Here is a 12,240-nt window from a genome sequence, read left to right on the forward strand (position 1 = left end):
ATGTATTATTTTTTTTCACTTGCGCTTCTTCTAAAGTGGCCACTTTGCCACATATTCACAATAAATAATAAGTTATTGGGGAAGGAAAGAGAGATATGTTTCTGCATTATATTAAAATCTAATGAATACTACCAAATATCAGAATGGAAATTTATTTGTGTATTGCTCTGTAATTTTTCTTTTTAAATCCTGGTAGTATTTTATAATTACTATCTACTTGTAAGTACTTTCATTTTTATTATATTGATTGTGATAATAACTATCGTTAACATTTTTATTGTATTATTTTTACATTACCTTTATTACTAGAAAGTTCTCGTATTTTATGACAAGCTGCTGTTTTCATTATTATTTCGCACATGTTGGATATAGTTAACAATGTGATTATAATCATCTTGTGTGGAGTAACACAAAAAATATTTCCCGTTTTCTCACTTTACGAGGATAGAATAAAAATTGGTGAAAAATCATTTGAATTCTTACTGAAATTCTGTAATTTGGTGCGTCACTTCATCATAACTCTGTACAATAAATTACATTGTAGAAAATAAAACTAATGCGTAATAAGTAAAGTTCAATGATCGCCGTTAAGGTGATTTAAAGCAATGACGTGATAAGCTGAAGTAGCTTTATTATTGGATATGAACAATCAAATAAAATGTGAATGAAAATAATTTAAGATCTATGCCTCTCCAAAGAAAGTTATTGCTAGCCAACAACATTTACATGAAAATTCGAGCCAGTTATCCTATAATAACTCTAAATCATTTCACCCACGAGTTGTAGGCTAGAAAAAGCATATTTTGAAACTTACAGGAAAGAAACATAAAATTCAAATACAAAAATTCTTTTATTTACTATTTAGTACAATGAAGTCCTCTGTAGACAACAGAATCCTTTTTTATTTGTTACTTCGACGGTATTTTTTGCTCTTTCAATCAATAATAAAACCAACAAAGAGGCATTTGGCAGGAAAACTTGATCGCAATCTAGCGTATCCTCCAAATATCACAAAAATTCAGTTTCTAGAATTTTTAGGAAAAAATTACAAAAATATACTTGCGTGCATAGAATGAAAACTTTTGACTTTAACTATATATATTTTTTAAATTATTCATCAGATCAAAAAAAATATGCTGTTGGAATGAAAATTTAATACGCTTTGATGCGAATATAAATTTATGAAAACCTATTAGATTCTTGCTATACACTCCATAACCCGAAAACCGACTTCTGCAATGTAATCTTGCACGATTTTGGCGGTATGCCGCCTTGTATTTTCATGCATAAAGGTAAATTCGTCTCCAATGTAGTCGACGTAAGATAAAGTCTCCTCGTAATATCTATCAGCCGTTAAAGCTTGTTGTTCCGTGAATACAGTCACCCATACGATAAACACAGGGTGAGTTCGTGCTCCTATAGAAATTGCACCCCAGATCATGCAGGAACTATCTCCCTAAGCACTCCACTCTCCAAAGCAGCAATCTGCAAATAGCTCTCCTTAATACACTGTCCTTCTGTGGTGTCGTTACCATGCAGAATTCTGGTCTCATCTGAGACAGATCCCCATTGTTCCAACGACCAATACAGATGATCCTGTGCAAAACACATGCGTGCTTGTCGATGAGCTGGAGTAAGTTTTGGTCCAATCGCAGGTGTTTAAGGGTTAAGTTTTTTTTCTACAGTCTTCTACAGTCTTCTTCTCGCACCTAACGGAAATGTCATTGCACTTGAATGGCATTAAGGTGACAAGCGGTTGTAAATCACTTTCTGCTTGTTCCAGGTCGCCTATGAAAGAATGAAGTCTTCTCATGACGCTGGCACTTTGGTGGCTTTTTGTGGTACAGTCTGTATTGAACTAACAGACTTGTACACTATTGAGATTTTAATATTTGAATAATTTTTATTACAATCACCACATAAACACGTTTTATTTGTTTACCGGTTGCTACGCATATAAACGATAAGCCTTACTGATAAATTCATACTCACAAAAAAGCATATTAAATTGTCTTTCAAACACCATATTTCTTATTTTGATCTAATGAATAATTTAAAAATAAATATAGTTAAAGTCAAAAGTTTATAGTGGACCGATTTTTATGCGCGGATATGATATTAAAAAAAACAATTCTGAAGCTGGGCTCGAATTTGTAAAAGTCGTAAACGGCTTCCAAATTTTAAGAACACAATGACCTCTCTTTCCAGATCTACGTTTATACCGATTTTGAAAAGCGAATCTGAATGTTTCTTGTTATTGTAACCAACTGTTACCCCAAATGAAAGTGTGTTTTTTTCCAATAAAAGAAAGTGATATTTAAACAAGACAGTGAAGAGTAAAAGTATGTACATGCAACAATGTGGGCCTCTACGCCATACTTGAAATTAGACACATTATTAACAGCTGACTAGCATTCAAAATAGTTTTCGTACAGTTTCTCTTACCGGTTCAATTTCATCGCTATTAAACTAATATTGAAATTTTTATGGCAAATTCTCCATGGTAAGGTATGAATAGAATAAATTAAAACCGTTTTAATATCTATATGGATAATCCGGATCTTACAAACATAAAAGTTATATCCTCCATGCAATCTGAAGAATGCTTTTATTTTGAAACTAATACGGGTGCTCTGATCCTTCGCCATCAAATTAAAAACAACTATCCATGTGATGTTTATGAAGTACCAACTTTCAAAAGATTGTGTATAAAATTTCATGACATTTCGGTTAGTCCGAACAGCCATTTAAGTGAAGTTACTTTTGTTATTTTGTAAAAAATTTCGTGTGTTAATTTATCATTGCTTCTTGATGAAAAAAAATACTGTTCATGCTCATAAATGGCCTCAAAAGTGTTATCCGGACTTTGATCCATCCATAACCATTTGTTATTGGTTTGCTGAATTTGAACGTGGTCGTACAGACACTAATGGTGGGAAACATTCTGGTCGTCCAATTGATGTAGTTACTCCAGAAAACATAAAAAAAATTACAAATTGGTTATATTCAATCGCAAATGAAAATTGCGTGAGATAGCTGAGGCCATGAAGATATCAGAAGGCATTGTTTACAAATATATATGATCATTTGACTATGACAGAGTTTTTTTTTAAAAGTGGGTGATGCGTTTACTGACAGTCGATCAAAAACGCAACGTGTTGATGATTCAGAGCAGTGTTTGGCCATATTTACACGTATTAAATAGGATTTTTTCGTCGATTTGTGACAATGGATGAAAATTGGCCTTATATGTCGAAGTATAAACCACTGTTCACCAAGACAATCCACCGATTCATATGTCGATGGCAACGATGGTTAAATTGAAAGAATTACTCTTCGAATTGCTCCCTCATCCACTGTATAATCCAAATCTGACTCCTAGTGACTACTGGCTATTCGCTAATTAAAAAAATACTCGCCGGTAATAAATTTAGCTCAAATGAAGAAGAAATTGCTGAAACTGAAGCCTATTTTGGGGCAAAACACAAATCCTTCTACAAGCACGGCAAACAAGAAGTTAAAGAAGCGTTGGAATGATTGTATTGTTCTTCAAGAAGATTACGTTGATGAATAAAATCGATTTTGGCTAAAACATGTGTTTTTCTTAGTTAGTCACACAACTCATTGAGTAATGTGTTATGTAAATGAAGTGCAAGTTCATTTAAAGTCAAATTTCCTGTTGTCACAGAGTAAATAGTGGTCCTACATGCGATTTTTCATCGAAATATAAATTACGTTATCGGTTAGTGATGAGACACGTGCTACTAGATCCCGTGCTTTAAATACTTTTGGAAGCCTTGAAAGAGTAAAATATATTATCAAGGAAGATCCAAGATGCATATGTCAAGCAATTGAGTCAACTTTTGGTGTTGGATCCGCAACAGTAAATTCAATTTCAAATGATCATCTTCACGTGACAAATGATTGTTAGCCGCAGGCTTTACGTATTTTTTCTAAAACAGTAAGTCATGAAGCATACAAACCACACAAACAATGGAGAAAAATCAAAGGTCTGTCAAGAAAGTTATCTTTTGTAGTATTAAATTAGTGAAAACAATTGAGCTTGGGGATCAGTATACATTTACAGCCAACAGGTATACTCCAAAATTTTAACTGCAGTTCTTGAGTCAATCAATATTCCCGGGTTAATGTTACATACAAAAAATGCATAATCACACACTACACAACAGATTTGTACATGAAGATGTACAGTCATTGAACATTCTTCTTATATTCCCTGTGTGATTTATGGTTATTCTTTAACCTAAAAAAACATCTAAGAAGTTGATGAGTCACGACGGAGAATGAAATAAATGAAACTATTAATCAATTTTTAAGAGTATTTCAAATGATGATTAGCTTTTAAATTGTGGATACCCTCTTGTTAGAGGTAGTAAGTCGAAACAAAATATCTTTAATTATTCTTTCTTTCCGCCGTGGACTCACGGGAATTGCCTGAAATGCATTTTGATATTATTTTCTAAATTTGTACATCTATTATATAAATATAACGTGAGTCAAACAATCGATTAATGCTTTTATACTTTGAGTATGATGAGGTGATTCATATTTAACTCTTTATTGAACATATATGTAGATGTCAAACGAGTTAACTATTTATTATCAAAATCCTTTGATAATACCTATAATTAGTATGCTTATTTTGCGGCTACCGAAAATGGGTGAAAATTATTCTAGAAGACACTAATAAGTTGAAACAATGATGCGAAAAGTATAAGGTCTGATCAATTTGCTCCCACTTACAAGGAAAAATTTTTCCATCGATGCTAGAATTCCTAATTTGTCTCGAAAGAAGCTCACCCTCCTCAAACTACCGATTTACTGCACGTTATCTGAAGAAAATCATTTACTAAGCAATTTTGGAAAGAGCGGGGGATCGCTTGGCGTCAAATATTGTGAATAGAATAGATAATCAAATAACTTACTGCCTTCCGTACTTTTGGAAATAAATTGGCGAAATAAGCACCGATAATTATTGCTTCCTTTCTATCTACTAAAATTACACCTTCAGCATCACCAAATATGGTTAGTATGATCTTTTTTTACTGAAAACATTACATTTTTTCGGCGGTGATACACCTCGATGTTTTCACGCCTTTTCATCTCTACTGCGTTGAAAGACAACTGCAAATATTTTCGCGTTGGCTTGTATGCATTACACTTAAATTCATTTAACCATCTCTTTTCACTACTACAGAGTCCATAATGTATCCACCAAATGCGTTGGGCTTTACTCTTTTAAATCCAAGTATTTAATCGTGAATAGCTCGACACGATCAATTTTACTACTGAAATTTGACTCTCTTAGGGTACTACTATAGAAAAATTAAAAAAATCTTTTAATCGTGAGTCCATATAATGTTATATGGTGACAAATAATTGGTTTGCATGATCAATAGATCAAAAAAGGAACAAAAAGATCAGCTCATCTGATAAAAATAATCCAATTATTTAATTCTTATCTAGAATGATTAGATATTGATCAAAAAATGTTTAAGAAACTTAATACGTCGATCAAACATACGATACTCAAATGTTCGATCAATAACTCTCACATTGCGACCTTTTTCATTAAGTAAAACCGCAAATGACGTCGTTGAATCTGTAAAATTCTTAGGGCTTGTTGTGGACTATTCCTTGAAATGGGAGTTACATATTGCCGCATTATCTAAAAAATTAAGTTCTTCCTATTTTGCGCTTAGATCAGTTTCCAAAGAACTGAACGTATCCACCTTCTTAACAGTTTATTATGCCCTTATTGAGTCGTATCTTCGATATGCCCTTCCCTTCCGGGGTACATGTGGTGCGACTCAATTTGAGCGAATCTTTTAACTACAAAAGAGAGCTGTTAGATATTTACTCGGACTAAACAGCAGAGCTCACTGCAGGGACTTGTTTAAAAGATTAAAAATTTTGACTTTTCCTTCCTTATTCATCTTTGAATCCCTTTGCCTAATTCGTAAGCACGCTTCTCCAATTTCAGAAAGGTCCTTCTTGCACTTAGGAACGTGGAGCACGACCTCTACCTACCTATTCTACGTTCAGAATTAGTTAATGGCTCAATATTGTACAATGCAAAAAAATGCCCAATCACTTGCCAATTGAAATCAAATCGATATCATCTTTTCCCGCATTCCGCAATAATTTGAGAACATATATACTGAAAATATTCTAATAATAATATTTAATTCCGGACATGCTGCATACTATATTACTATTATTTATAATTTTGTTACTCATTGTGGTTTTCTTCTGTATATTGAAATTTTATTTTATTTGTATCTTTATTTGGTTATTTTTGTTATTTAGTTTTCACAAGCTTTTGTCTCCAAATTGTAACAATTTTTCGACAATAAAGCATTTCTCTCTCTCTCTCTCTCTCTCTCAGGTCCAGTAAATAAGTTTTTCTTTTATTGATGATAATAAACAAGATGCCGTTTAAAAATTACTTCAAAAGATTTACGATGATTCCATCAGTCAAACTGTATAATTATTGAATGAAGGTATCAAGGATGCTTAGATACCTTCAGCTAAAGTTGTTGATAATGTTTAGAATTTTAAAATTTAGATTGCTTAAAAATAACATGTCACCAGGATATATAAAATACACTACAAATGAAAGAATAATAGAGAATAATAGAATGTTATTAACCTAATTGCCATCTTTCTCTTGTAAGAAAATGCTAATTACCTTCACATTCTGTAATGTAACATCGAACACCACGTATGATCATTTTAAAATTACACTGTTTATATAATTTTAAAAAATCCACTTACCTGGACTAAATCAACTAACTTAAAAAATCCTGAGCAGATGCACAAATTTACGAGTTCCTATTTGTTTTTCAAAATATGCACAAGAAACGTCACTCTCTCAAAAATATTCGAGATTAAATGCGTTATTAATGAAAAGTATGATCGCGGCGAATTGTTTCTTTAAACTGTCATCAACTTCTTGTAATCTGTGTGTATACACAAGTTCTCGAAGAAGAGATAGTTGGTTGTGTTAACAAAATCCCTCCCATTCAATTTAAGGCACGCGACCCACTAGAGAGTTAGACATAGATGGCGAAAAATGGAGCAGTGTAATCATTCGTGTAGATATTGCCGGATCAATCAGTAAAGAATAATTGTTTTAGAAATTACATAGGGTGTTTCATTGATAATTCACTGGTCGAAAAAAATCGATACAAGTATGGATAGCATATTGAGATAAAATGGACCTATACAAATATCACTTTAAATATCAATCAGCTCTACTTTTTCCTTTTATGAGGGGCTGCACTTTCTCTTTTTAAAAACTAACAGTAAGCACCCATCATGGCCGAATTCCATCGACCTTGATACCGAATTTCCATTGTTCTAATATCTTTGTGGAACTTTTCACCCAACTCATCAAAGACAGCTTCCAAATTTTCAGGGAAAAATGTCAGATAACCCCAAATCACGTGTTAAATCATTCAACTCACTTTGAACAATCAAGTGTGGCTTGTCGGAACTGGTACTTGGAGTTGTCTCCAGTATCTTATAAAACAATATTTTGCGGATCTAAAAGCGCAATCGTTACTGGTAAATCTTCGTTATGGGGAACAGGTCTTATAGCACATGGCAAATTTGGATACTCGATCTTGTGCTTTCCTTTCTTAGAATAACCTTCATTAGTTGTTAGACAAAAATAGCCGTCGTCAAAATGATTAGTAGGCTCTCTCCATACCATTGGGATTGGAAAAGGCATGTTTTTTTCTTCTCATTCATCCACTGCACCAATGACACGCTACAACTAACACAGCACACGTGGGGGCCCCACTGCTGTCTTGGTCTCCAATTAAAGTACCAAAATATTTGAAATGGGCTTTTTTTATATTTTCGGAAAATAGCCTGGTTTGCGATTTCACCATAAATTATCCACAAATACAGCAAAATTTGTCAGGAGAAGTTTTGCAACTGCGGCGCGTTTGACATGACATTTTCGTCTTTATAATCACTTTTTGCACTATGAACAGAGAAGCACTTACTATGAAATTCAACATAATACTAATGTTTAATGTTATTTTTATGTTTATTATTCTGAATAATTCAGTTCAGGTATTTTTGCGGCCTACCTGCTAATGTAAACAGGCATAATTAGGCTATTGAAAAGTGGTACGTGTTAGTGATTAATAAATATTTTTTCTATTATTAGACGGGTATTTCCATTTTAAAAATAAAGGTCTTGCCTGTGTTACGAAAATCTTGTCGGCCAGTGTAATTAGAAATATTCAAACTGTTAAATCTTTAGCTCAAATATTGGTGAAATATGAATAAATGACTCCTCTGATTGCTTGAAAAATCTGTAATCTCAAAATGGACGGAAACTTTTCCATATTCTCTAAACATATACCTGAATGCCTAAAATAATCCTGCGGGTTTTCTACATTGATTTACAGCATTTATCTGTGTTTTTTCGTAGCACTAAATACTTTCATAGGTTATATTTAATTTTAGAAATCAACAGATGTCAAAAACCCATTTTGGTCTGGTTCATTGATTGTTGTATAATATTTAATAAATAGATATATTCGAGTGTTTAGTCAAAAACAAAAGTTGTTATGAACATAATAATAACATACTGTCAGATGGCTACTGAAATTATTTTCTTGTAGTAGAAAGTAAGTATTAAATACACAGCGTTTGTTGGCCTTCAATGCACATTCAAAACAATAGAAAATTTTATTCTTGAATTGGAAGATTAGATTTTCTACCGCACCGTCCTAAATAACGATTCTTTGAACACGCATGGCCAGAGGCGAACCAGCCCAAAACAATGCAAAATATATTTTCTACACGTTTCTTCGTTGTTTGTTTCTGAGTACTTAAACATAACAAAAAGTATCAGAACGTTGTTTGCACTTTCAGCTCGAAATTTCTATCAAATTTAAGTCGACTATTGGATATTGAGTATGAATGAACAAATATCAAGTTCAAATCATCATATAGGGTAGTTGATGAAAAATGCGTTGTTTGAAGAGAACAAAATGTGACGTATATCTTTTACCTTCTAGGTATAACATCACTCAATAAATTATGTGACTGAAACACAGATGGCGCTTCCATTGACAAATCCATGTGACGTTTATGAAGCACCAACTTTCAAAAGACTATGTGTAAAATTTTATGACATTTAGATTAGTCAGAAAAAAGTTACAGCCATTCAAGTGAAGCTTGTGAAACTTTTGTTATTTTCAAAACAATTGATTCAAAAGAATTTCGTGTGTTAATGTATCATTGATTCTGGATGAAAAATATACTGTACAAGCTCATCAATGGCTTCAAAAGTGTTATTCAGACCTTGATCCATAGATGATGGTGAACATTCTGGTCGTCCACATTAAGCTGTGACAGATTTAGCTTCAAAAAGATGGTGATATGCCTAATCTGGCGGCTCGGGATTTTAAGATAAGTTCATAATATCGCTATACCATCAGAACACAGTTGCTCTTTAAGGCTTTTCATTACCAAATGATTTTTGGACCAAATGCCTCTAGTTTCGTGGCATCTCAATATATACAGAGTATAATTTCATCGTTGTTGATTTAAATTTCTTTAAGAGTTTGGAAATCAGGAATAGTAACACGAGAATAAATCTTGAAAATAGTAAGTATGTCAAAGTAACTTTTGGATCTTCACTAGAAAACTGTCGCTACGACTTTATTGGTTTATAAATCCACATTTCTTTTATTTGGCGCCGATTCATCAACTGCTTTGATTGTTATTTGGTCATAGATGTGCTGTAATAAATACAAATTTTATCCTCAGTAACGAAATGGCATGAAATCTCGTCGACGTTGCGGCTGAAAATGCTGAATATTATGTTTTGGGTCTACTGTGCGCAAGAACATGATCTTACGGAATTCAAAAATGAATCACTGTAATGCTTAGACTTTCATAATTTCTTACACTTCGTAGAGAGACCTGAATCTCTCAAAAAAGTGTGTTTAAATATTTGTATCAAGATTAAAACAAAAAAAATATTTTTTATAGGTACACTTTATTGCCAAAGAAATTTTTTCGACAAAGAAAATAACCTTGTATTCCACAACAATTTAGACTTTAAGCGAGATGCTCTCAATTCCTATTGGTCATTCTACTACCATGAAGAGAGTATATATATATATATATGAGGCAACAAAAAACTAATATTGTAATTTTAAGAAACAAACTTGTAATTTCTGATGAATATTTCTATAGTTATCTTGCCTTATTTTGGTCACTTTTTCGGAATTCTCAAAAGTATTACATCTCTCGTTGATATAACCCCAATGTCATTGAGATTTGTCTAATGCAGATCCAATACTGTAGACATTCTAGACATTTTTAGAAATATTTTGGTGTAAAATTTTATATCGAGAAACATACTAATTTAACTTTTTATATATTTTAATGAAAATATAAGACTTAGACTGTGAAAGCTTCTGGTTTTCTCCATCAAAAGTAGTTCAAATGCACTTTTTTAAGCGACGTTTGATAATCGGTATTCCATATTGTTTATTAGCAGGCGATTTGTGAAAGTGCTTTTATTCGTGTGTAGAATGTACGCGATGTGCGTATGTCTTTCTATCGTCATCAACAAGTGGTGCCAATCATATTAATTAAGAAGCTATGAAACACATAAAATCGATCAAATTGATCTTTAACCTGACGTCACCAACAGTAAACATAATTCTTATACATACAACAGACTTTTCTGACGTTGATTTCCCAGAATCAATAAATTTCTAGAAGCCCAGCCAATGTTCCTAAGAGAAGCCAAAATAAATTAAGTTTTGAACTCATCATTGTACAAGCAACATATAATTTATTATAATAGTTTTCAATTTCAATAATTGTAATAAATCTTTTGAAAAAACTACTTCAATCTATAAAAATCATTGTTCAACAGAAAAACATTTACAATACGTATAATTATAATGCCGAACATTCTATGGAATGCCTTTTTGTAATATTATTAGGATTTACTGGTTTCTGTTTACATAGATTCATTTCGATCTCTTAATAAAAAGACAATATAAACACACAATAGCCACTATTTTCTAAATTAGTGTTTTCCAAAGAATTCCAGGTGAATCTCCAGGTAATAACAAGAGTCTACACATGGGCCAAATACATCTCCATCATTATATCTGATATCCATATTGTTTTACGCGCTTTGAGAATATGTCAGAAATGTATCAACAAAGGGTTCAAGGAATATTTTGCAATTGTTACAAGGAACAAAAATTTTGGAACAACTCATCTAAATCATCATCAAGGTGGATCATTCCTTCTGAATTGTTTTGCGTGGATTTCAACGTCTTTTGCAACTCTATTTTTACATTTTAATTAGATCGAGATTCCCCTAATTTTCGATGGGTTTTTTACATATTTTTTTGGTTGCGTGGGTAATAAGAGGGTAACAGCCTCAAATCTGTCTGTCTGTCAAAGTAGCTACCTGCGTCTTGACAACTTTATTTACGCCAACGAGAGGCAGGTCCAGCGAAGCATATCAAGCTGTCCGCGAAGAGTTCCAACTTCTTCTTCAAATGCAGTTTAGAGGTGGGGAAGGGTGCCAGGTCCTATTGCGAAAACGCAGTCCTTGAGAAGAGCTCACAGCAAGAAATCACAGAGTGTCATGTGCGGCCCACTCAACGAATCCCCATCTGCCTGTCCATTCTCCAAAATGAACATTAAGGTACTCCCGCACACATAACGCGTAGTGTCACGAAGCGAGCTTTGGATCGTTGTCCATTCACCCACGTAAATCTTCGAGCATTTCCATAACTTTAACCAGTCACGTCACCCTCAAAAAAGTACGAACCCACGACACCTCTCACATAGATAACTGTCCACGCATTCACCCAGACAGGTTCAATTCTTCATCGATGAAGACGTACAACTCGACAGCATCCGACGAAAAGAACGATCGTCGAAAAGTTCTCCCGATAGACGCACTGCAAATTGGTTTAGCTGTTCAACTAACGTCAGTGCCATTATTTCCATATTTTCGTTGATCGTTACAGATACCAGTCGTCCAGAACGCAGCGCGTCGGCATCACAGAATTTCTGTTACGTCTTTCACAATGTGGAATGATTTGGAAGCGGCAACTTCGGAAATTGTTGTTGAAATGTGGTAAACATAGCTTCGTAATCCACGTTCGTACGCTGATAAGTCGTAACAAAAAAACTTTCTTGAAGCGTCCACTT

At 33.4% G+C, this 12,240-nt stretch overlaps 1 protein-coding gene across 3 annotated transcripts in view; it reads right to left on the reverse strand.

The window, feature by feature from the left end:
• Window positions 1–6,993, reverse strand: part of LOC130901072 (mucin-2-like) — a 28,836-nt gene extending 21,843 nt beyond the window's left edge. For 2 of the 3 annotated variants that reach the window (XM_057812159.1, XM_057812157.1), the window contains exon 1: window positions 6,799–6,993. The gene's annotated coding sequence lies outside the window, so the exon portion shown is untranslated. The remainder of the gene's footprint in view (window positions 1–6,798) is intronic. The other variant, XM_057812158.1, reaches the window with a different exon arrangement.
• Window positions 6,994–12,240: the final 5,247 nt, after the last annotated feature.

The sequence above is a fragment of the Diorhabda carinulata genome, chromosome X (genome assembly GCF_026250575.1).
Source record: "Diorhabda carinulata isolate Delta chromosome X, icDioCari1.1, whole genome shotgun sequence".
In the NCBI taxonomy this organism is placed as follows: domain Eukaryota; kingdom Metazoa; phylum Arthropoda; class Insecta; order Coleoptera; family Chrysomelidae; genus Diorhabda; species Diorhabda carinulata.